Consider the following 26,174-nt stretch of genomic DNA (forward strand, 5'->3'; position numbering starts at 1 on the left):
TAGCCTGAGGTCTGGACTGTGGGGCCGCCAGCCCCGGGTTTAGCCCCAGGTCTTGACTATGGGGCATGCCCGCCCCGTATCTGGACTGTGGGGCCCGTCCACCCCGTGTCTGGACTGTGGGCCGCCTGCCCCGGGTCTAGCCCCAGGTCTGGACTGTGGGGCCACCTGCCCCGGGATTAGCCCTGTGTCCTGACTGTGGGGCCTGCTCGCCCTGTATCCTGACTGTGGGGCCTGCTCGCCCTGTATCCTGACTGTGGAGCCCGCCCGCCCAATGTCCTGACTGTGGGGCCCGCCCCGTGTCCTGACTGTGGGTCCCGCCCGCCCCGTGTCCTGACTGTGGGTCCCGCCCGCCCCGTGTCCTGACTGTGGGGCTCGCCCGCCCCGTGTCCGGACTGTGAGGCCCGTTTGCCCCGTGTCCGGACTGTGGGGCCCGTCCGCCCCGTGTCCGGACTGTGGGGCCCGTCCGCCCCGTGTCCGGACTGTGGGGCCCGTCCGCCCCGTGTCCGGACTGTGGGGCCCGTCCGCCCCGTGTCCGGACTGTGGGGCCCGTCCGCCCCGTGTCCGGACTGTGGGGCCCGTCCGCCCCGTGTCCGGACTGTGGGGCCCGTCCGCCCCGTGTCCGGACTGTGGGGCCCGTCCGCCCCGTGTCTGGACTGTGGGGCCCGTCCCCCCGTGTCCGGACTGTGGGGCCCGTCCACCCCGTGTCCGGACTGTGGGGCCCGTCCACCCCGTGTCCGGACTGTGGGGCCCGTCCACCCCGTGTCCGGACTGTGGGGCCCGTGCACCCCGTGTTCGGACTGTGGGGCAGCCTACCCCGGGTCTAACCCCAGGTCTGGACTGTGGGGCATGTCCGCCCCGTGTCAGGACTGTGGGGCCCGTCCACCCTGTGTCTAGAATGTGGGGCCGCCTGCCCCGGGTCTAGCCTCAGGTCTGGACTGTGGGGCCGCCTGCCCCGGGTCTAGCCCCAGGTCTTGACTATGGGTCATGCCAGCCCCGTATCCGGACTGTGGGGCCCGTCCACCCCGTGTCTAGAATGTGGGGCCGCCTGCCCCGGGTCTAGCCTGAGGTCTGGACTGTGGGGCCGCCAGCCCCGGGTTTAGCCCCAGGTCTTGACTATGGGGCATGCCCGCCCCGTATCTGGACTGTGGGGCCCCTCCACCCCGTGTCTGGACTGTGGGCCGCCTGCCCCGGGTCTAGCCCCAGGTCTGGACTGTGGGGCCACCTGCCCCGGGTTTAGCCCCAGGTCTTGACTATGGTTCATGCCAGCCCTGTGTCCGGACTGTGGGGCCCGTCCGCCCCGTGTCCGGACTGTGGGGCCCGTCCGCCCCGTGTCCGGACTGTGGGGCCCGTCCGCCCCGTGTCCGGACTGTGGGGCCCGTCCGCCCCGTGTCCGGACTGTGGGGCCCGTCCGCCCCGTGTCCGGACTGTGGGGCCCGTCCGCCCCGTGTCCGGACTGTGGGGCCCGTCCGCCCCGTGTCCGGACTGTGGGGCCCGTCCGCCCCGTGTCCGGACTGTGGGGCCCGTCCGCCCCGTGTCCTGACTGTGGGGCCCGTCCGCCCCGTGTCCGGACTGTGGGGCCCGTCCGCCCCGTGTCCGGACTGTGGGGCCCGTCCGCCCCGTGTCCGGACTGTGGGGCCCGTCCGCCCCGTGTCCGGACTGTGGGGCAGCCTACCCCGGGTCTTGCCCCAGGTCTGGACTGTGGGGCATGTCCGCCCCGTGTCAGGACTGTGGGGCCCGTCCACCCTGTGTCTAGAATGTGGGGCCGCCTGCCCCGGGTCTAGCCTCAGGTCTGGACTGTGGGGCCGCCTGCCCCGGGTCTAGCCCCAGGTCTTGACTATGGGTCATGCCCGCCCCGTATCCGGACTGTGGGGCCCGTCCACCCCGTGTCTAGAATGTGGGGCCGCCTGCCCCGGGTCTAGCCCCAGGTCTGGACTGTGGGGCCACCTGCCCCGGGATTAGCCCTGTGTCCTGACTGTGGGGCCTGCTCGCCCTGTATCCTGACTGTGGGGCCTGCTCGCCCTGTATCCTGACTGTGGAGCCCGCCCGCCCAATGTCCTGACTGTGGGGCCCGCCCCGTGTCCTGACTGTGGGTCCCGCCCGCCCCGTGTCCTGACTGTGGGTCCCGCCCGCCCCGTGTCCGGACTGTGGGGCCCGTCCGCCCCGTGTCCGGACTGTGGGGCCCGTCCGCCCCGTGTCCGGACTGTGGGGCCCGTCCGCCCCGTGTCCGGACTGTGGGGCCCGTCCGCCCCGTGTCCGGACTGTGGGGCCCGTCCGCCCCGTGTCCGGACTGTGGGGCCCGTCCGCCCCGTGTCCGGACTGTGGGGCCCGTCCGCCCCGTGTCCGGACTGTGGGGCCCGTCCGCCCCTTGTCCGGACTGTGGGGCCCGTCCGCCCCGTGTCCGGACTGTGGGGCCCGTCCGCCCCGTGTCCAGACTGTGGGGCCCGTCCCCCCGTGTCTGGACTGTGGGGCCCGTCCACCCCGTGTCCGGACTGTGGGGCCCGTCCACCCCGTGTCCGGACTGTGGGGCCCGTCCACCCCGTGTCCGGACTGTGGGGCCCGTCCACCCCGTGTCCGGACTGTGGGGCAGCCTACCCCGGGTCTAACCCCAGGTCTGGACTGTGGGGCATGTCCGCCCCGTGTCAGGACTGTGGGGCCCGTCCACCCTGTGTCTAGAATGTGGGGCCGCCTGCCCCGGGTCTAGCCTCAGGTCTGGACTGTGGGGCCGCCTGCCCCGGGTCTAGCACCAGGTTTTGACTATGGGTCATGCCCGCCCCGTATCCGGACTGTGGGGCCCGTTCACCCCGTGTCTAGAATGTGGGGCCGCCTGCCCCGGGTCTAGCCTGAGGTCTGGACTGTGGGGCCGCCAGCCCCGGGTTTAGCCCCAGGTCTTGACTATGGGGCATGCCCGCCCCGTATCTGGACTGTGGGGCCCCTCCACCCCGTGTCTGGACTGTGGGCCGCCTGCCCCGGGTCTAGCCCCAGGTCTGGACTATGGGGCCACCTGCCCCGGGATTAGCCCTGTGTCCGGACTGTGGGGCCTGCCCGCCCTGTATCCTGACTGTGGAGCCCGCCCGCCCAATGTCCTGACTGTGGGGCCCGTCCTGTGTCCTGACTGTGGGGCCCGTCCGCCCTGTGTCCGGACTGTGGGGCCCGTCCACCCCGTATCCGGACTGTGGGGCCCGTCCACCCTGTGTCCGGACTGTGGGGCCCGTCAACCCCATGTCCGGACTGTGGTGCCCGTCCACCCAGTGTCCGGACTGTGGGGCCCGTCCACCCCGTGTCCGGACTGTGGGGCCCGTCCACCCCGTGTCCGGACTGTGGGTCGCCTGCCCCGGGTCTAGCCCCAGGTCTGGACTGTGGGGCATGTCCGCCCCATGTCAGGTCTGTGAGGCCCGTCCACCCCGTGTCTAGAACATGGGACCGCCTGCCCCGGGTCTAGCCTCAGGTCTGGACTGTGGGGCCGCCTGCCCCGGGTCTAGCCCCAGGTCTGGACTATGGGGCATGCCCGCCCCGTGTCCGGACTGTGGGGCCCGTCCACCCCGTGTCTGGACTGTGGGCTGCCTGCCCCGGGTCTAGCCTGAGGTCTGGACTGTGGGGCCGCCAGCCCCGGGTTTAGCCCCAGGTCTTGACTATGGGGCATGCCCGCCCCGTATCTGGACTGTGGGGCCCGTCCACCCCGTGTCTGGACTGTGGGCCGCCTGCCCCGGGTCTAGCCCCAGGTCTGGACTGTGGGGCCACCTGCCCCGGGATTAGCCCTGTGTCCGGACTGTGGGGCCTGCCCGCCCTGTATCCTGACTGTGGAGCCCGCCCGCCCAATGTCCTGACTGTGGGGCCCGTCCTGTGTCCTGACTGTGGGGCCCGTCCGCCCTGTGTCCGGACTGTGGGGCCCGTCCACCCCATATCCGGACTGTGGGGCCCGTCCACCCCGTGTCCGGACTGTGGGGCCCGTCCACCCTGTGTCCGGACTGTGGTGCCCGTCCACCCAGTGTCCGGACTGTGGGGCCCGTCCACCCCGTGTCCGGACTGTGGGGCCCGTCCACCCCGTGTCCGGACTGTGGGTCGCCTGCCCCGGGTCTAGCCCCAGGTCTGGACTGTGGGGCATGTCCGCCCCATGAAAGGTCTGTGAGGCCCGTCCATCCCGTGTCTAGAACATGGGACCGCCTGCCCCGGGTCTAGCCTCAGGTCTGGACTGTGGGGCCGCCTGCCCCGGGTCTAGCCCCAGGTCTGGACTATGGGGCATGCCCGCCCCGTGTCCGGACTGTGGGGCCCGTCCACCCCGTGTCTGGACTGTGGGCCGCCTGCCCCGGGTCTAGCCCCAGGTCTGGACTGTGGGGCCCGCCCGCCCCGTGTCCTGACTGTGGAGCCCGTCCGCCCCGTGTCCTGACTGTGGAGCCCGCCCGCCCCGTGTCCTGACTGTGGGGCCCGCCCGCCCCGTGTCCTGACTGTGGGGCCCGCCCGCCCCGTGTCCTGACTGTGGGCCCTGTGTCCTGACTGTGGGGCCCGCCCGCCCCGTGTCCTGACTGTGGGGCCCGCCCGCCCCGTGTCCTGACTGTGGGGCTCGCCCGCCCCGTGTCCTGACTGTGGGGCTCGCCCGCCCCGTGTCCAGACTGTGGGGCTCATCCGCCCCGTGTCCAGACTGTGGGGCTCATCCGCCCCGTGTCTGGTCTTTAGGGCCGCCTGCCCCGGGTCTAGCCCCGTTTCCGGTCTGTGGGGCACGCCCGCCCCAAGCTTGGACTGTGGGGCCCGTCCGTCCCAGGTCTAGCCCCGAGCCTGGACTGTGGGGCCCGGCCGCCCTATATCCGGACTACGGCCGCCCAGTGTCCGGACTATGGGCCCGTCCGCCCCGTGTCCGGACTGTGGGGCAACCTGCAACGGGTCTAGCCCCAGGTCTGGACTGTGGGGCCCCCCGCCCGCCCCAGGTCCGGACGGTGGGGCCGCCCGCCCCGAGTCTAGCCCCAGGTCTGGACTGTGGGGCCCCCCGCCAGCCCCGGGTACGGACTGTGGGGCCCCCCGCCCACCCCGGGTACAGACTGTGGGGCCCCCCGCCCGCCCCGTGTCCTGACTGTGGGGCCCCCCGCCCGCCCCGTGTCCTGACTGTGGGGCCCCCCGCCCGCCCCGTGTCCTGACTGTGGGGCCAGCCTGTCCCGTGTCCTGACTGTGGGGCCCATCGGCCCCGTGTCCGGCCTTTGCGGCCGCCTGCCCCGGGTCTAGCTCCAGGTCTGGACAGTGGGGACCCACGCCTGCCCCGGGTCCGGACTGTGGGGCCCCCCACCCGCCCCGACTCCGGACTGTGGGGCCCCCCATCCGCCCCGATCCTGGACTTTGGGGCCTGTTCGCCCGAGCCTGGACCGTGCGGCCCGTCCTCGCCGAGCCTGGACCGTGGGACCCGTCCTCCCCGAGCCTGGACTGAGGGACCCGTCCTCCCCGAGCCTGGACCGAGGGGCCCGTCCGCCCCGAGCCTGGACCGTGGGGCCCGTCTGCCCCGAGCCTGGACCGTGGGGCCCGTCCAACCCGAGCCTGGACTGTGGGGCCCGTCCAACCCGAGCCTGGACTGTGGGGCCCGTCCGCCCTGTGTCTGGATTGTTAGGCCGCCTGTCCCGGATCTAGCCTCGGGTCCGGACTGTGGGGCCCGCCTGCCCCGGGTCCGGACTGTGGGGCCCGTCCGCCCCGGGCTACTTTCAGTGGTATGTCAGCCGATTGTGGTTTGTAGGCTTCTTTTCTTTACTGTCTCAATGCTTCATTAACTAGCAATTCTGCTGATATTGGTAAGAATGACTTCCGGGTGATAACGGCTGATCCTATCAAACAACAAGGAGGTGCCTTAATAAAGTACAGTCCTGAGGGTAGCTGGTGAGGCCAACAAATTTCCAGTCCATCCCTCATACTTATATGTTAAAGGCAGACCTGTTCAATATGCTATCCATGTCCCAGTTTGGCCTCTTGTTGGTAGGAGGTGTAAATGGTTGCTTTAAACAGAATGAAGCTATTTTAAGTCTGATGTCGGGAGTCTCAGAATGGACTGGTCGACATTTTACTTAGCAAAATATTTATGTCCCAGTTATCCTTCTAGTTGAAGTTGGTCATGGTTGTGATTAGTAGGGGAGTAACGACTGCGGTCGCAGCAAGTCACAAAGGCCCGGAGGATCAGGGGCCCGCCGACACCAGCAGAACCTTTAATTAGATGTGTGTCCTCCTACGCACATCCAGTTGAAGTGTATTGCTGTGGACATACCTATTGGGTCCTTTAGCGACAATGCATTCTGTCGGCCAATCATAGGCCAGCACATGACGGGGCGCATGGCAGTAACGTCATGCACTCCCGTCACAGGCCGAAGTCAGCTGCCTGCTTCACAACAGGACTTGCGGAGCGGGAGTGAAGGGAAGGTGGGTAGAGTATTTAAATATTTATTTTAAATAAGTTGCCATACTACTATATGTAGCATCGGCGTCTCTGCCCCCTGCTAGGCAGAGACGCCGTCCCATTCACCTCCTCGCTCCCCGCTCTGCGTTCACCAGCGCTCCTCTTCCTGCAGCCGGCGCGCGCAGCTCCCCGGGCACTGTGCTTAGGGCGCGCTCGCTCCCTCCCTCTTAAAGGGGCCGCATGCGCCGTCCTAAGGAGTCCTCGGCCAATAGCCGAGGGTCCTCCCATATATAAGGCACCTCCTCCAAAATGGAGGTGCCCGAGCAAAAGTTGTTGCACAGTGTTTCTGACTTCTGCTTCAGCCCTCAGGTCCCGCTGCTAGCCTGACTACCAGTCTTGCCCACCAGCCTGTTACCTGCCGTGCCTGCCAGCCCGCTCACCTGGGAGCACTTGCCTGTTGCCTGCCTGGTACCTGCCATGCCTGTCAGCCCGCTCACCTGGGAGCACTTGCCTGTGACCTGCCTGTTACCTGCCGTGCCTTCCTGGAGGCTCCTGCCGTCACTTGCCGTGACCACTTGCCAGCCCACCTAGAGACTCCTGCCGTCACTTGCCGTGACCACCTAGAGACTTCTGCCGTCACTTGCCGTGACCACCTGCCAGCCCACCTAGAGACTCCTGCTCGCCAGCCTGCCTGCTGTGCCTACCTGCTATTCCGGTCAGTCCCTGCCATCTGTACCGTGAAGGTCACCTGCTCCCTTACAAGGTCATCCCCAGAGTAGCACCTGGTCCCTCGGCTCGGTCCCTCCCTGGTCACGGAGTCGTTAGCCGCCGTACGACCAGGGTCGGTCCGGGTTGATACTTAGTTACGCCCCTCTGGGTCCCTCCTTGCACCATAGCACAGAGGTTCCACCCCCCGGACCCGTAACACTATATATGACTATGAGGTGCTTTATACTACTATATATGACTACGGGGTGCATTATACTGCTATATGACTATGGGGTACATTATACTACTATATATGAATATGGGGTATACTATACTACTATATATGGCTATAAGGGTGCATTATACTGCTATATATGACTATGATGTACATTATACTGCTATATATGACTATGGGGGTACATTATACTGCTATATATGACTGAAGTGCAATATAGTGCTATATATGACTATAGGGTGCATTTTACTACTATTTATGACTATGGTGGTGCATTATACTACTATTTATGACTATGGAGGTGCATTACACTACAATATATGACTATGGGGGTTGTATTATACTACTACGGATGACTATTGGGGTTGTATTATACTACTACGGATGACTATAGGGGTGCATTATACTTCTGTATATGACTATGAAGGTGTATTATACTACTATATATGACTATGTGGGTGCATTATACTACTATATATGACTATGGGGGTGCATTATACTGATATGACAGTTGGGTGCATTATACTACTATATATGACTATGGGGGGTACATTATACTACTATAAATGACTATGGGGTGCTTTATACTACTATAAATGACTATGGGGTGCTTTATACTACTATATATGACTATGGGGTGCTTTAAACTACTATATATGACTATGGGAGGCTTTATACTAGTGTATATGACTATGGGGGTGCAGTATACTATTATATATGACTATGGGGGTACATTATACAACTATATATGACCAGGAGGTGCAATATACTGCTATATATGACAATGGGGTGCATTATACTACTATATAAACTATATGGGGGTACATTATACTGCCTTATATGACTATGGAGTGCATTATACTGCTTTATGTGACGATGGGGGTGCATTATACTTCTATAAATGACTATGAAGTGTATTATACTACTATATATGACTATGAGGATGCATTATACTACTGTACATGTCTATGGGGTGCATTATACTACTATATATGACTGGGGGTGCATTATACTGCTATATAGGACTATGGCTTGCATTATACTGCTCTATATGACGATGGAGTGCATTATACTGCTATATATGATGATGGGGGTGCATTATACTGCTATATATGACTATGGAGGTGCATTATACTACTATATATGACTATGGGGTGCATTACACTACTTTATATGACTATGGAGGTACATTATATTACCATATATGGGGGTGAATTATACTGCTATATATTATAATGTGGTGCATTATACTACTATGTATGACTGTGGAGGTGCTTTATACTTTATTGAAAACTATGGGGTGCATTATACTACATGTATGACTAGGAGCTGTGCATTATACTTTATGGACGACTATGGGCTGTACAGTATATTATATAGAGGAGAATGGGATGCATTATACTATATGGAGGACTATGGGATGCATTATACTATATGAAGGACTATGGGGAGTGCGTTATACTTAAGCTCTGGAGCCCCATGACTTGAATGTACACCCCTGGTGAGTATAATGACTTAGTTTTTTTTTTTATACAATAAAGAACAGCGGCAGAATGGGGGACATATTCGGGATATATATATTCAGACTCTAGTTACGCCACTGGTCATAAGACACATGAAATCATTGTAAGTTCAATTAATATTCGGGGTCTGGAGTCATAAATTGGACTGGTTGGCGTTTAAGTTGGTTAACCATTTAGTTTCCAGGTTATCCTTTAAGTTGGATTTGTAAGTTGGGTATGGCTGAGCTGAGCAAAACCAGTGTAAGTCCAGCTGCTCCTCCTGGTCCGGTGTCATAGGATGGACTGCTCAGCATTTAAGCTGATAAACATCTACATTTCAGTTTACTCTCCTTGTTGGAGGTGCAAGCTGGACATGGCTGCAATAAGCTGAATAAAACCACTGTAAGTCCAGTTAAGGCTCCTAGTTGGAAGAGATGGCCTTGTGGACACAAAGTGATTAAACTGTTAATGCCCCAATCTACCCTCCTGGTATGGAGTGGTAAGATGAGCTTGATGGTGTCATGTTGGACAGCACTACAGTGGAGAAAATAAGTATTTGATACACTGACGATTTTGCAAGTTTTCCTACCTACAAAGAGTGTAGAGGTCTGTCATTTTTATCGTAGGTCACTTCATCTGTGAGAGACAAAATCTAAAAATCAGAAAATCACATTATATGATTTTTAAATAATTAAATTGCATTTTATTGCATGAAATAAGTATTTGATCACCGACCAACCAGCAAGAATTCTGGCTCTCACATACTTGTTAGTTTTTCTTTAAGAAGCCCTCCTACTCTGCACTCATTACCTGTATTAATTGCACTTGTTTGAACTTATTACCTGTATAAAAGACACAAGGCTGGGATGGGCTACAGGACAATAAGCAAGCAGCTTCACGAGACGCCAACAACTGTTGGCGCAATTATTAGAAAATGGAAGAAACACAAGATGACTAAGTCTTCCTCGGTCTGGGGCTCCATGCAAGATCTCGCCTCGTGGGGTAAGGATGATTCTGAGAAACGTCAGGAATCAGCCCAGAACTACATGGGAGGACCTGGTCAATGACCTAAATAGAGCTGGCACCACAGTCTCAAACATTACCATTAGTTACACACTATGCTATCATGGATTAAAATCCTGCAGGGCACACAAGGTCCAGTGCTCACCCCAGCACATATCCAGGCCTGTTTGAAGTTGCCAATAACCATCTGGATGATCCAGAGGAGGCATGGGAGAAGGTCATGTGGTCAGATGAGATCAAAATAGAACTTTTTGGTGTCCACTCCACTCACCTTGTTTGGAGGAAGAAGAAGGATGAGTACAACCCCAAGAACACTCTCCCAACCATGAAGCATGGCGGGGGAAACCTCATACTTCGGAGGTGCTTTTTTTTTGCAAAGGGGACAGGACGACTGCAATGTATTGAAGAGAGGATGGATGGGGTCATGTATCTTCCTTCCCTCAGTAAGCACGTTGAAGATGGGTTGTGGTTGGGTCTTCCAGCATGACAATGATCTGAAACACACAGCCAGGGCAACCTAAGGCGTGGCTCGATAAGAAGCATTTCAAGGTCCTGTAGTGGTCTAGCCAGTCTCCAGACCTGATCCCAGTAGAAAAGCTTTGGAGGGAGCTGAAACTCAATATTGCCCAGCAACAGCCCCGAAACTTGAAAGATCTGGAGAAGATCCGTATGGAGGAGAGGGCCAAAATCCCTGCTTTATTATGTGCAAACTTGGTCAAGAACTACAGGAAATATCTGACCTCTGTAATTGCAAACAAAGGTTTCTGTACCAAATATTAAGTTCTATTTTTCTATTGTATCAAATACTTATTTCATGCAATAAAATGCAAATGAATTATGTAATGTTAATCATACAATGTGATTTTTCTGGATTTTATTTTTAAACTCGGTCTCTCACAGGTGAAGTGACCTACGATAAAAAATACAGACCTCTACATTCATTGTAGGTGGGAAAACTTGCAAAATCGGCAGTGTATTAAATACTTCTTTTCCCCACCGTATACCAGTCTGCCCTCCTAATGGAAGTTGGATCTGGATTCGCCAGTGTGGGGCTGATAAACCCTCAATGTCCCAGTCTATCCTCCTAACTGGAGGAGCATGATGGACGTAGTTATACCGGTTCTAGTGAAAATATTCCAAGACCAGCATATCCTCTTGGTTGAAGTTGGAAAATGGACATATTAGAAATTAAGTCGGTGAAGCCATTATACCCAATAAGTATTTCAGGATTGAAGTCCTAAAATTGCTAGATTGAACTAAGTGGTGAGTTGGTTAAATATCCGGTCAATGTGCTTTTTGGGTGATTAAAACGGCAATTCTGCAATAAATCTACAAGGGGAGGAATTGATGGATGAGTTAAAATGTCCACTTACCTGTCAGACTCCTGTAGCAAAGGAGTAACCTCTCCGCTAGTCAAGACGAATGCCTTCTCACTGCGTTTCTTCAGACGACTTAACGTTCCGCCCTATGGGACAAACCAAAAAAAAAAAAGATTGGTGAAGTTTGATTGAAATAAGGTATTAAATATTCTGGTTTCTGGATCCCCTTTGGCATTCTGGGATGCTCAATCTACACTTTATAGCAAAAAGTGGGGTAGATATTTTTGAACCATTAGGTGGTCATTGACACTGGAAGGGTTTCTTACTGTCCAGACCTTCGCCTTAGGGGGGCCTTACTTCAATGGAAAATATCAACAATATTGTGTTTGTGATCCAATTCTCTCGCATGCGAGATTCGGATCACAGGTGTGGAGAAGATGGAGCATTTAATTTCTCCATCTTCTCAATTGTGTGAGTCAGCCGGCGTATATTGGACTGCACTCAGATGACATCTGAGTGCAGTCCGATGTTTTTCACGTATCCATAGACTTGTATGGGCGCGTCGTCTGATATACTCTGCCAATTGCAGCATGCAGCAATTTTTTTCTCATGCTGACTTGGCATGAGAAAATAAACACTAGTTGGCACTGCCCCATAGTATAACATTGGAGTGAGTGCTATACTCATCCGAGTTATATGCCGGCTTCTCACCAGTGTCAGCGATCCCTAAAGGCATCACCTTGACAATCACAGCAATAAGCACATGACACAGATGTGTGGGATTTTTTGGGGGGCAAAATGGTGCAGTGCTGAACTTCACCACAAACACCCCCAGCTACATGATGTGTAAACAGGACCCCAAGATTGTGTGAAGAGACGCTTACCTGGACCAGTCTCCTTCAAGCTGTCCGGGGTTAAAGACATAAAATGATTCAGGTTTAGAAATGTGCACATTCTATTTCATCTGTGATGTCATGGGATGTCGATGACGTCACGCGCCCTGTGATGTCATTAAAACTCTCACTGCTTTTTATGGATCCAGTTTACAACATCAACAAAAAATTAATTCAATAAAAAGACAAAACCCCGACCTCATTTTATAATTCTATGACGCACATTTAAAAGGAGCCTTTTATTTTATCTATATTACCTACTGCTCTATGTACTAAAATAACCCCCCGGACCCCATACTGCCATTCCTGACCCCAGTAACCTACAACTCCAATGTCACCCCGAATTCAACAGGAACAAAAGAGCTGACAACAGAGAATGATGGCATACGCTACTAAATTTCTGTTACAAAGTGCTGTAATTCTACCACGTCAATGGCGAAACGCTCCAAAAATGGAGCCCCATAAAGATGTCCCAACTTGAGCCCCCCCTATCTACATGCCTTACTAGAGCATAGGGGTGACATAGAGGGCGAGCGCCATTGTAGTCTGCCATAGTGGGGAGCCAGTGCAAAGAGCTGGAAGACCCCCAACAAATATGTATCATCACATTGTCATCCTCCTGCTATAGGGGGCATGGAAAACGCTGCTTCCCCAGCAATATAGCAGCTCATTGCTGGGGGTTTAGCTGCCATACTTGTTAATATCAACAGATCATCAGTGACTCCTCATTTAGGTAAGGGGTGGTCCTGAAAATGTCTTATTACAGAGTGTTTCTGGCGATCCATGATAAATCCGGGGGATACGCTATAAGTATACCAAAGCTTAAAAGTAATGTGCTCCCTACCTGGACTCGTCCCCTTCCAGCTGTCAGATCCTAGTGACACAAGATGGCTCTGGCGCAGAGCTTCATACATTCTACTCCAGCTGTCATGTCTATGATGTCATGTGCATTGTGATGTCATCATGGCTCTCACTGTTAATTCACATTTACAACCACAAGAAAAATTTGATTTTAATGGTTTAAAAAAACAAAACTAAAAAACATTGTGGGTAATTGCAGCCTGTGATTATTTTACACACTATCATTAATATTTGGGGGGGATTAGTCAGGTCCTTCGCCTTCCCCTCCTGCACTGCACTTTATATGTTGTATATTATAATAATGGACAATCCACAAGCCCTGCTTGTAGAATATGTAATATATATACAGTACAGACCAAAAGTTTGGACACACCTTCTCATTTAAAGATTTTTCTGTATTTTCATGACTATGAAAATTGTACATTTACACTGAAGGCATCAAAACTATGAATTAACACATGTGGAATTATATACTTAACAAAAATGTGTGAAACAACTGAAAATATGTCTTATATTCTAGGTTCTTCAAAGTAGCCACCTTTTGCTTTGATGACTGCTTTGCACACTCTTGGCATTCTCTTGATGAGCTTCAAGAGGTAGTCACCAGAAATGGTTTTCACTTCACAGGTGTGCCCTGTCAGGTTTAATAAGTGGGAGTTCTTACCTTATTAATGGAGTTGGGACCATCAGTTGTGTTGTGCAGAAGCCTGGTGGATACACAGCTGATAGTCCTACTGAATAGACTGTTAGAATTTGTATTATGGCAAGAAAAAAGCAGCTAAGTAAAGAAAAATGAGTGGCCATCATTACATTAAGAAATGAAGGTCAGTCAGTCTGAAAAATTGGGAAAACTTTGAAAGTGTCCCCAAGTACAGTTGCAAAAACCATCAAGCGCTACAAAGAAACTGGCTCACATGAGGACCGCCCCAGGAAAGGAAGACCAAGAGTCACCTCTGCTTCTGAGGATAAGTTTATCTGAGTCACCAGCCTCAGAAATCGCAGGTTAACAGCAGCTCAGATTAGAGACCAGGTCAATGCCACACAGAGTTCTAGCAGCAGACACATCTCTTCAACAACTGTTAAGAGGAGACTTTGTGCAGCAGGCCTTCATGGTAAAATAGCTGCTAGAAAACCACTGCTAAGGACAGGCAACAAGCAGAAGAGACTTGTTTGGGCTAAAGAACACAAGGAATGGACATTAGACCAGTGGAAATCTGTGCTTTGGTCTGATGAGTCCAAATTTGAGATCTTTGGTTCCAACCACCGTGTCTTTGTGCGACGCAGAAAAGGTGAACGGATGGACTCTACATGCCTGGTTCCCAGCGTGAAGCATGGAGGAGGAGGTGTGATGGTGTGGGGGTGCTTTGCTGATGACACTGTTGGGGATTTATTCATAATTGAAGGCATACTGAACCAGCATGGCTACCACAGCATCTTGCAGCGGCATGCTATTCCATCCAGCTTGCGTTTAGTTGGACCATCATTTATTTTTCAACAGGACAATGACCCCAAACACACCTCCAGGCTGTGTAAGGGCTATTTGACCAAGAAGGAGAGTGATGGGGTGCTACGCCAGATGACCTGGCCTCCACAGTCATCAGACCTGAACCCAATCGAGATGGTTTGGGGTGAGCTGGACCGCAGAGTGAAGGCAAAAGGGCCAAAAAGTGCTAAGCATCTCTGGGAACCCCTTCAAGATTCTTGGAAGACCATTTCCGGTGACTACCTCTTGAAACTCATCAAGAGAATGCCAAGAGTGTGCAAAGCAGTCATCAAAGCAAAAGGTGGCTACTGTGAAGAACCTAGAATATAAGACATATTATCAGTTGTTTCACACTTTTTTGTTAAGTATATAATTCCACATGTGTTAATTCATAGTTTTGATGCCTTCAGTGTGAATGTACAATTTTCATAGTCAAGAAAATACAGAAAAATCTTTAAATGAGAAGGTGTGTCCAAACTTTTGGTCTGTACTGTATATACTAGATGGAGGCCCGATGCTATCGCATCGGGAGGGTGGTAATGTCACGATGGGGGCAGGCTTTGCAGCGCTGAGAATCTCTCCCCCCCATGTGCTCACCCACCTATCCACTCTCTCTTTCCCCCATGTGCTGACTTCTCCCGTCTGTGATCTCTTCTTTGACCTATCTTCTCCATGTGCTCTCCCCCTTGTCTGCTGTCTCTCTCCTTCCTGTGCTGTGTTCTCCCTTCATGTGCTGTCCCGTTTGAGCTGTCTCCCCCCTGTGCTCTGTCTCTTTCCCCTCTGTGCGCTTTCTCTCTCCCCCATCTGCTGTCTTCTCCTCTTATGTGATCTCTTCTTTGACCTGTGTACCCCATGTGCTCTCCCCCTTGTCTGCTGTCTCTCTCCTTCCTGTGCTGTGTTCTCCCCTCATGTGCTGTCCCGTTTGAGCTGTCTCCCCCCTGTGCTCTGTCTCTCTCCCTCTGTGCACTTTCTCTCTCCCCCATCTGCTGTCTTCTCCTCTTTTGTGCTCTCTTCTTTGACCCGTGTACCCCATGTGCTCTCCCCCTTGTCTGCTTTCTCTCTCCCCCATCTGCTGTCTTCTCCTCTTATGTGATCTCTTCTTTGACCTGTGTACCCCATGTGCTCTCCCCCTTGTCTGCTCTCTCTCTCCACCCCTGTGCTGTCTTCTTCCCTCATGTGTTCTCTCGTTTGAGCTGTCTCCCCACGCAGTAAATCAGATCGCCGCCATCTTTGTGCAGGCAGATAGCGGCGGTCACATTAAAACTGTGCATGCGCTCCTCCTGTACAAAGATGGCGGCAGTCAGTGAATCATTCGGCTGATCCCGGCGGCGGCGTGTTTGCGACAGTGTTCCGCTGGTGGTACCACGCAAGAGGCTGCGTACGGCGTATACCGTGTGTGTGGTGCGTACGGCGTATACAGAGTGTGTGTGTGGTGCGTACGGCGTATACAGAGTGTGTGTGTGTGGTGCATATAGCGTATACAGAGTGTGTGTGTGTGTGGTGGTGCGTACGGCATATACAGTGTGTGTGGTGTGTACAGCGTATACAGTGTGTGTGTTGTGCGTACGGCGTATACTGTGTGTGTGGTGTGTGCAGTGTATACAGTGTGTGTGTTGTGCATATGGCGTATACAGTGTGTGTTGCATACGGCGTATACAGTGTGTGGTGCGTACGGCGTATACAGTGTGTGGTGCGTACGGCGTATACAGTGTGTGGTGCGTACGCCGTATACAGTGTGTGTGGTGTGTACAGCGTATACAGTGTGTGTGGTGTGTACAGCGTATACAGTGTGTGTGTTGTGCGTACGGCGTATACTGTGTGTGTGGTGTGTGCAGCGTATACAGTGTGTGTGTTGTGCGTATGGCGTATACAGTGTGTGTTGCGTACGGCGTATACAGTGTGTGGTGCGTACGGCGTATACAGTGTGTGGTGCGTACGGCGTATACAGTGTGTGGTGCGTACGGCGTATACAGTGTGTGGTGCGTACGGCGTATACAGTGTGTGATGCATACGGCGTATACAGTGTGTGTGGTGCGTATGGCGTATACAGAGTGTGTGTGTGTGGTGCATATAGCGTATACAGAGTGTGTGTGTGTGTGGTGGTGCGTACGGCATATACAGTGTGTGTGTGGTGTGTACAGCGTATACAGTGTGTGTGTTGTGCGTACGGAATATACTGTGTGTGGTGTGTGTAGCGTATACAGAGTGTGGGTGGTGGTGAATACAGCGTATACAGAGCGTGTGTGGTGCGTATGGCGTATACAGAGTGTGTGTGTGTGGTGCATATAGCGTATACAGAGTGTGTGTGTGTGTGGTGGTGCGTACGGCATATACAGTGTGTGTGTGGTGTGTACAGCGTATACAGTGTGTGTGTTGTGCGTACGGAATATACTGTGTGTGGTGTGTGTAGCGTATACAGAGTGTGGGTGGTGGTGAATACAGCGTATACAGAGCGTGTGTGGTGCGTATGGAGTATACAGTGTGTGTGTGTGGTGGTGCATACAGCGTATACAGTGTGTGTTGTGCGTACGGAATATACTGTGTGTGGTGTGTGCAGCGTATACAGAGTGTGTGTGGTGGTGCGTACGGCGTATACAGAGCGTGTGTGGTGCGTATGGCGTATACAGAGTGTGTGTGTGGTGTGTACGGCATATACAGTGTGTGTGGTGTGTACAGCGTATACAGTGTGTGTGTTGTGCGTACGGAATATACTGTGTGTGTGGTGTGTGCAGCATATACAGAGTGTGTGTGGTGGTGAATACAGCGTATACAGAGCGTGTGTGGTGCGTATGGCGTATACAGTGTGTGTGGGGGGGTGCATACGGCGTATACAGTGTGTGTGTGGGGGGTGCGTATGGCGTATACAGTGTGTGTGGTGTTGCATACGGCGTATACAGGGTATGTGTGGTGAATACGGCGTATATAGTGTGTGTGTGGTGCTTACGGCATATACAGTGTGTGTGTGTGTGTGTGTGTGTGTGTGTGTGTGGTGCGCAGGGTGTATACAGTGTGTGTGGTGGTGCGTACGGCATATACAGTGTATGTGTGCGTGTGGTGCGTACGGCGTATACAGTGTGTGTGTGTGGTGGTGTATATGGAGTATACAGTGTATGTGGTATGTACGGCCAGGGGCATACATAGGAATCATGGGGCCCCATAGCAGAAGCTCTAATTGCCCCCCCCTCAAAAAAAAAAAAAATAAATAATTGTCGGGGTCACCAAAGATCAGATCTCACAACATTCCATCCTTTACATAGTAATTTTCCTCCTGCTGAAGTCCTAGATCCCTTTTTCATTGCCCCATAAAGTGTGATGCCAATAAAAGGGCCCCCCAAACACAGTATAATACCCCCATGGTGAATTCCTCCACATGCACAGTATAATGACCCTACTGTACCCCACCTCAACTCCCAGGGTAAAGTATGCTGTCCCCAACACAGTATGATCCCCCAACTGTGAGCCGCTAGAGAGGATGGTACATAATAAGGGAGGGTGTTACACATAATAAAAGAGGAAACTATATAACTAAGGATGGCGCTATACATAATAAGTGAGTGCACTATATACTAAGTGACTGTGCTATACATAATAAGGCTACATTCCTGCATCTGTGTGCAGTGTCGGTGTGCTGCCCTGCATTGAGCATGTCCTATTCTAATCCTCAATATCGGATCAGAACAGGACATTCTCTGACCCTCTTAGATCTCATTCTCAGATCCGTGATTTTCATGGATGTGTGAATGGATCTATAAAACTGTACGAGTCCGTGAACCATCCGATAAAAAGATCTGGCAGCACACGGACATTTCACACAAATGTGAGAATGTGGCCTAAGGGATTTTACAGATAACATTATCACTCCAAGTCACACAGTGCAGATACAGAATAATATTTACATCCAGGCACTTACCGCTGATGTCTCATCTGATCAGAGTCGGTTTCTGCTTCTTCTTCTCCATCTGGTCAGACCTTCATGTCGACATCTCCCAGCCACGACTCGTCTTGTCACGATGATCTCCAGCCTAGAAAATAACAAGGTCACATATTGTATGTATACATGTGTCTCCCCCGCTCTGTGTCCTCGAATACAGATATGTAACCCCCCCATTAATATACTATTAACCACTTAGTAATCAAAATATAAAGTGATAAGCAGCACTGTGCCCCCCATTAACTATAATCTGCACCGGCCAATAATATAAATTATTCAGTCTCTGTGACTCTTCCCAATTAACTGTAAGGCTATGTGCACACGGAAAACATACAAGGCTTAACAGTACAAGCAAAGTGAAACCCCCATAATTGCTCTCTCCCAGCACCCCCATCATTGCTCTCTCCCAGCACCCCCATCATTACTCTCTCCCAGCACCCCCATCATTACTCTCTCCCAGCACCCCCATCATTGCTCTGTCCCAGCACCCACATCATTGCTCTGTCCCAGCACCCTCATCGTTGCTCTCTCCCAGCACCCCCATCTTTGTTCTCTCCCAGCACCCCCATCATTGCTCTCTCTCTTAGCACCTGCATCATTGCTCTGTCCCACCACCCCCATCATTGCTCTCTCCCAACCCCCATCATTGCTCTGTCCAGCACCCCCATCATTGCGCTGTCTCAGCACCTCCACCATTGCTCTGTCCCAGCACTCCCATCATTGCTCTCTCCCAGCACCCCCATCATTTCTCTGTCCCAGCACCTCCATCATTGCTCTCTCCCAGCCCCACATCATTGCTCTCTCCCAGCCCCCCACCATTGCTCTCTCCCAGCACCCCCACCATTGCTCTCTCCCTGCACCCCCATCATTGCTCTCTCCCAGCACCCCCATCATTGCTCTCTCCCAGTAGCCCCATCATTGCTGTGTCCCAGCACCCACGTCATTGCTCTGTCCCAGCACCCCCATCTTTGCTCTCTCCCAGCACTCCCATCTTTGCTCTCTCTTAGCACCTGCATCATTGCTCTGTCCAGCACCCCCATCATTGCGCTGTCTCAGCACCTCCACCATTGCTCTCTCCCAGCCCCCCATCATTGCTCTGTCCCAGCACCTCCATCATTGCTTCTCCCAGCACTCCCATCATTGCTCTCTCCCAGCACCTCCATCATTTCTCTGTCCCAGCACCTCCATCATTGCTCTCCCAGCCCCACATCATTGCTCTCTCCCAGCCCCCCACCATTACTCTGTCCCAGCACTCCACCATTGCTCTGTCCCAGCACCCCCACCATTGCTCTCTCCCAGCACCCCCATCATTGCTCTCTCCCAGCAACCCCATCATTGCTCTCTCCCAGCACCCCCATCTTTGCTCTCTCTCTTAGCACCTGCATCATTAGTCTGTCCCACCACCCCCATCATTGCTCTCTCCCAGCAACCCCATCATTGCTCTCTCCCAGCACCCCCATCTTTGCTCTCTCTCTTAGCACCTGCATCATTGCTCTGTCCCAGCACCCCCATCATTGCGCTGTCCCAGCACCTCCATCATTGCTCTCTCCCAGCCCCCCATCATTGCTCTGTCCCAGCACCTCCATCATTGCTTCTCCCAGCACTCCCATCATTGCTCTCTCCCAGCACCCCCATCATTTCCTCTCAGCACCCCCATCATTACTCTGTCCCAGCACCTCCATCATTGCTCTCTCCCAGCCCCCCACCATTGCTCTGTCCCAGCACCCCCATCATTGCTCTTGACTCGCCCCCTGGGCCGTGGGGCACTCGGATCCGGGCAGTAGGGGAACGATGGGAGTAGTAGTGGCAACCCAGTTCCGTGGCTCAGGGTGGTCAGGCCAGTGGTAGTCCGTTATGTGCTGATATTTATGTCCGACTACGCCACCCGTGGATTTGCGGTTATTAGGAACCGCCGCTGCATGCAGACCGCTGGGGCTGATGAGGTGTGCAGCTAGGGTAGTGTGACTCCCCACGGGAAGAGTGCAGCCCCAGGGCAGTATAGTGGATGGTGGGAGTGATGGTAGTGAGGGTCCCAGTACCGGTAGTGCTGGAGGCGCGAAGGAGCACACAGACAATAGGTTGCAGTCCAGGGTCTTTACTGAAACAGGTAAACTGACCCATAAACAGTCCCAGCTAGGAGGGGACCTGGATGTCTGAGAGCAACGGGGAAATTGGCCCTGGTCAGGGTGAGGGTGTAGGCCTACCGTGCTTTCTGCGCTCCTTCTGGCTATCCCCTCCTTATAGAGTAACAGCCCACGGTTCCGAGCTTTCCGTGTATTCTCGCCTGTATGGCCTGCGACGTGGGTTCCTTTCTGCTCCCAGCCTTGTATGGCTTTACTGGTCCCTTCGGTTGTGGCAGGGCCTCCAGGCTTCTTAGGCCAAGGAATGTACAGTCCCTTGCGGACTGGTTCTCTGCTGGGGGATGTGGAATCCTCCCAGCCTCAGACACCAAAGTCTGGTAAATGAAGTCTTTTCTCTGCCAAGACAGGCTCACTTCGCCTCTTGTCTCTGGCTTGTGGCTCTCCTCCTGCCACACTCCCTCTTAGGTGCAGTGCAACTGTCTGTCCCTGCTCCACTCTGGGACACGTCTCAGAGCTGAGACAGGCAATCCAGTTCTCTCTAACCCTGCCCTCAGTACCAGCTTTTATAGGGGCAGCCAGCTCCCCCTACTGGCCTGAGACAGGAGGCATTGCATGCTAATGTTCCCCTGACCAGAGAACCTCCCCCTTGCTCTCAGACACAGCTTTAATTACACTTGTGGCATCCAGGCCAGGGTGACACATTCCCCCCTAGTGAAATTTAGTACTCCGGGACTAAACAGTAAACAAAGACAATATTCATAACAATAAAACATTAATAGACAGACGACGCACAAATTGAGTTCTTAAGGTCACAGTGTGGTCTGTGACCGGGTGTCCATATCACCAATACAACGGGGAGCCTTAACCAGGTGGGGGTCTGTCCTACCCCAAGTCCTTTACAGTCTTAGTTCATTCCTGGGTTAGGCTCCGAACGCAGTCCATACCAGGTCCTGGTTATAAAAAGTCCATAACCTGTGAGTCCTTACGGTAGCTGCAAGAAACTGAAACACAGAATTACCAAACATGCATGTAACTTTGCAAACAATTCAACATTTGGCAACAGGGTTATTTACAATCTTAGTACACTCTATATTTTCCAGCGAGCGGGTATCTGTCCCTTTGTGCTCCTGGTTGACCTACGTAGCCCACTGTCTGGTGGTGGACCAACCTGGCTTTCCCCACTAGCGTTAGGGGTACAGCTACCAGCTGGGTGTACAGGTAGGGCAGGCAGCTGTCTGCGGGTCCTTTGGCTTATCGCAGGCACAGCAGGCTCACTGTCAGCAGAGGGTTGACTCTCCTGGGCTGCTGGTACAGGCTCTTCTGCCTCTGGAACCGCTTGCTCCTCTTCACCTTCCGGCTCTGGTGTTGGTTGTTGCTGTGCCGGTTGCAGGAAATGCAGGACGGGTACCACTATGGCATCATTTATGCGAGCCCAGGACTGAGGGAACTCTCCGAGAACGGTGCTGATCATTTCTTCCTTGTCCTCTGTGGGTTCAAGGTCACTCTGATCTTCTTCTGCACTACGGAGTTGCTCGGGGCACCTTTTGAGGTGGTCTCTGGAGACGACACTAGTGGTTTCTCCTCCGTCCTTGGTGATTACGCACACCTTTGGGTTGTCGTGGTCAGACTGCAGTACGGTGTAGGGTTCCCTTTCCCACTGGTCGTCCAACTTATGTAGCCTTCTTTTTCGCTTTAGGACTTGCTCACCAGGTTCTAGGGGACCAGCAGGGGCGTGTTGATTGAAGAGTCTTTCTTGCTTCTCTCTCACCTGGGCCAGGCTCTTCTCCACACTCTCCTGTACCTTCTTGTACTGCAGTCGCCTTTCCGTATCCCAGTCTGCATCCGGGGAGGTGTCCTCAGGTATTAGGACTCCCATCTCCAGGTCTACGGGCAGCTTACCTGGTCTAGCTCGCATCAGGTAAGCCGGGGTGCAGTTTGTAGCATTCACCGGGATATTGTTGTATAGGTCTATCAGGTCCGGCAGTTTTTCTGGCCACAGGCTGCGTTCCTCCAGGGGCAACGTCTTCAGGAGATCAATGACTATATTGTTCATCTTCTCACACATCCCGTTGGTTTGGGGGTGGTAAGGCGTTGTACGAATCTTCTTACAGCCATAGAGGTTGCAGAACTCCTGGAAGATTTCAGCCTCGAACGCTGGACCCTGGTCTGTCAGAACCTGTTCCGGATACCCGTGTGGACGGCAGAAATATTGCTGGAAGGCTCTGGCCGCTGTTTGGGCTGTCAAGTCCTTTACCGGGACCACCACTAGAAAATGGGAATAGTGGTCCACGATTGTCAGGGCAGAGATGTATCCAGACCGGCTTGGAGCCAATTTGACGTGGTCCAGAGCTACCAGCTCAAGAGGCTGCGTGGTGACGATGGGCCTCAAGGGTGTCTTCTGGCTGGTGCGGTCCTTCCTCCTCAGGTGACAAGGGCCACAGTCTCTGCACCACTTTTCTACAGCTCCTCTCATGTCGACCCAAAATAACCTTCCTCTTAGCAGGAACTCCAGTTTCTTCCAACCGAAGTGTCTCGCTCTGTCATGGTAAGCCCCCAGGACCATGGCTGCATCCCGTCTTGGGACCACGACTTGCCAGGTCAGCTCGTGCGTCCGGTGGTTAACAATCCTTCTGCACAACTTGCCTTCGTAGAGGAACAGCTTGCTCTTCTCCTTCCATAGCTGCTTGGCTTCCTCTGGGGCATCTGGATCCAAGCGGGCATCTTCCCGGGTCAGCAGATCTTTCACCAGGCGGATTGCAGGGTCACTATCTTGGGTCTCGGCCCAGCTGTGGTGAGGTAGTGGATTGATCATCACGGTTGTTAGATCCTCCTCCTTCACACGGTGAGAGTGTTGAGCAGCTCCATACCGGTGAAACGCGGGGAGTTCTACCTCCTCCAGCTCTTCTGGGTCTTCGTCACCTTCAGGTAAGTGAGGCATCCTTGATAGGGCGTCCGCGTTGGCATTGGTTTTGCCTGCCCGGTACTTGATCACGAAGTCATAGTTGGAGAGACGGGCCATCCACCGCTGTTCTAGGGCACCCAGTCTTGCATTGTCCAGGTGTGTCAACGGGTTGTTGTCCGTGTACACTGTGAACTTTGCGGAGGCCAGGTAATGCTTGAAGCGTTCCGTCACGGCCCACACCACCGCCAAGAATTCTAGCTTGAAGGAGCTGTAATTCTCCGGGTTCCTCTCGGTGGGTCTCAGCTTCCGGCTGGCGTACGCGATCACCCGTTCTCTGCCCTGTTGGTTTTGGGACAGTACGGCTCCCAGTCCCACATTACTGGCGTCTGTGTGGAGAATGAAAGGCTGGCCATAATCAGGGTAGGCCAGGATCTCATCCCCCGTGAGGGCCATCTTTAGCTGGCGGAAGGACTCCTCTTCCGGTTTATCCCACTTGAAGAGTGGCTTTTGACTTCTGGACTTAGACTGTCCGATCAGGAGGTCCTGCATAGGAGCTGCCATCTTAGTGAACCCGGGGATGAACCTTCGGTAGTAGCCTACCAACCCGAGAAACTGTCTCACCTCTTTGATGTTCGAGGGGCTTGGCCAGCTCTTGATTGCCGTGACCTTGTCAGGGTCGGGGGCCACTCCTTCCGCACTTACCACGTGCCCTAGGTACTGGACCTTTGGTTTCAGCAGGTGACACTTCGATGGTTTCACCTTCAGGCCATAGCCTGCCAGAGCTTCGAACACCTCGGCCAGGTGCTTTAGGTGGTCCTCGTAGGTCTTCGAATAGACGATCACGTCGTCCAGGTAAAGGAGAACCGTCTCGAAGTTTCGGTGCCCTAGACAGCATTCCATCAGCCGCTGGAAGGTCCCTGGTGCGTTGCAGAGCCCGAAAGGCATGCAGTTGAATTCGCTCAGTCCCATCGGGGTGGTGAAGGCGGTCTTCTCCTTGTCAGCCTCTGCCACAGGAACCTGCCAGTACCCGCTAGTAAGGTCCAAAGTAGAAAAGAAGTTAGCTGATTTTAGTGCGGCTAAAGACTCCTCTATTCTAGGCAGCGGATATGGGTCTTTGTGGGTGATACGGTTGATTTGTCTATAGTCCATGCACATTTTCATGGTGCCGTCTTTCTTTTTGACCAGAACCAAGGGGGCTGCCCAGGGGCTACAGCTGTCTCTAATGACCCCAGCTTCTTTCATCTCTCTTAGCATGCCCTTTGCATTCTGGTAGTGTGCAGGGGGTACAGGTCTGTGTCTTTCTTTTATCGGTGGGTGGCTCCCTGTGGGGATGTGGTGTTCTATCCCCTTTACTCTGCCGAAGTCTAGCGGGTGCTTACTAAAGACTCTCTCGTACTCCTGTACCACCCGGTAGACTCCTTGTTTTTGGTGCAGGGGAGTGGAGTCAGCACCCACGTGGAGTTTCTGGCACCAGTCCTCCTTTTGTTTCTGGGAGCCATTACCCTCCGCCTGTGGAGATGGAGGCAAGGGTTCCACAGCCCTGATAGCTTTGTGTTCGACAACAAACAGTTTGGCGAGTGTAGCGTACCTGGGTAAGTGTACCTCCCTCTCCCCAATGTTGAGGATGCGGACGGGCACCCTCCCATGACGGACATCAACCACCCGCCTGGCTGTCAAAATGGTGGGCCTGCTGTCTGAGTACACGGGTTCTACCATGGCTTGGTAGTCTCTACCTCTCAACCCGATTGCAGTCCGACACTAGATCATCATTTCACTTTTGGGAGGCATGGAAATGGGGAATGGGTCACTCATTCTTACGCTACCGATCTCACCACCAGACAGTTCTACCTGCTGCCGTCTCATCAGGGCTTTTATCTCCTTGTTGATGACTCTCTGTTGGCTGGAACTAGCATTCACCGCCACCTGTTGTAAGATTACAATTACCTCTGAAAGACAATTTTCAATTACGTTAGTACCCACAGTTATTTTAGGGTGACTTTCACGACGGTCAATGTCCACAATAATAACTCCCTGTGCCGGCAGTTCAACTTTACCAATTTTAATGGTCATCTCCTTGAACCCCATCTGTGGCACGGGTAAGCCATTACTGGCGATGATGCTCAAGTTACTGTCTGGATACCGTGTGATATCAGCATCAGTCCAATACTGCTTAAAAAGTACATAAGGGATAGTGGTTACTTGCGACCCAGTATCCAGCAAGGCGCTCATGGGGATACCGTCCAGCACCACGGGTAAAACCGGGCGCCCCCCAACGTACTTATTACGCCAATTGTAAGGGCCTGGTGATCTTATGCCTGGGGGTTGGCCCTCTGCCCCAGGTTGGACCCGTTTAAATTACAGTACCTGGAAATGTGTCCGGGCTGGTTGCATCGACGGCAAATGGGCTGTCCATCCTCTGCGTAGCGGTCTGTGGGCCTCCCTCGGAACGACGGGATCCTCCTCTGTCGACGCCACGGGACATCCTCCGGACTTGAAGCCAGCTCGATGGGTCTTGACGGGTCCACTTGCAACGCCTGGACGGTCCTGGTCAACGCCGCGACGCTCTTGGTCAGCTCCTGGACTTGGTGGTGCAGGTCTTTCGACGGGGCTTGGTTCAGGGCCTGTGCATCAGCCCCCACGGGGTCCATAGAGGAGGGCGCCGCCTCCTGGTGGTAGGTGAGAGCAGGGCGCCGGGGGTTTATAGCGCCACTGGTTGCAGATTCACGGAGCACCCTTATGGCCCTGTCCTTAAATTGGGCAAAGGTCAGGTCGGGGTTCAGGTCAGGTGTGGGCGCTAGACAGCAGACCTTCTATGAATTGTTCTGTTAGCAGCTTATCCGTTTCCTGCACACTGCCAGGGTCAGTTTGTTGAATA

This window comes from Phyllobates terribilis, unplaced genomic scaffold (assembly GCF_046119375.1).
Source record: "Phyllobates terribilis strain yellow unplaced genomic scaffold, ASM4611937v1 Scaffold_110__1_contigs__length_5578470, whole genome shotgun sequence".
NCBI lineage: Eukaryota > Metazoa > Chordata > Amphibia > Anura > Dendrobatidae > Phyllobates > Phyllobates terribilis.